We start from the raw sequence: 510 nt of genomic DNA, 5'->3' as shown, positions 1-510 counted from the left end.
TTTTTGTTTAATTTTCACATTTTCTATAAAATCTTTCTATTGCAAATTGACTATACACGGCATACTCAATAATTTAAACTATGATGAGGTAAACTTACTTTTAATGATATTATATATGTATAATATTAATGAATTTTTTAAATTATGAGAGCAAGCAAAACTTGTTAATTCTTTACGACAAAAGAAATTGAAGTTTTTTTTACCACTTTATAATCTAAAGAAGGCGTGTCCAACCCGCGGCCCTAAACAGCTAGTAATGCGGCCCCATAACTTTTAACATTATTATGTGAGTTTTAACGATACTTTTCAGGACTCAATTGCGCTATAATAAAAAAATTTAATAAAATAAAGGAAGTTTTGTTACTTATATACATTAACTATATTATATGTTTCATATGCGGTCAAGACAATTCCTCTTCACTCAACATGGTCCAGGCAAACCAAAAGGTTGGACACCCATGATCTAAAGCTTCGTTTACGAGATATAACTATTGAAAATTTCAGATGACA

At 29.0% G+C, this 510-nt stretch overlaps 1 protein-coding gene across 1 annotated transcript in view; it reads right to left on the bottom strand.

Moving 5' to 3' along the window:
• The window catches only part of LOC108578140 (intracellular protein transport protein USO1-like), a 14719-nt gene that overhangs the window by 5855 nt on the left and 8354 nt on the right, over positions 1 to 510 (bottom strand). The gene's annotated exons all lie outside the window — the stretch shown is intronic.

Source organism: Habropoda laboriosa, unplaced genomic scaffold, assembly GCF_001263275.1.
Source record: "Habropoda laboriosa isolate 0110345459 unplaced genomic scaffold, ASM126327v1 scaffold1329, whole genome shotgun sequence".
NCBI classification, from domain to species: Eukaryota; Metazoa; Arthropoda; class Insecta; order Hymenoptera; family Apidae; genus Habropoda; species Habropoda laboriosa.
Note: the sequence above shows the minus strand (reverse complement) of the source record. Positions and strands in the feature narration are given on the sequence as shown.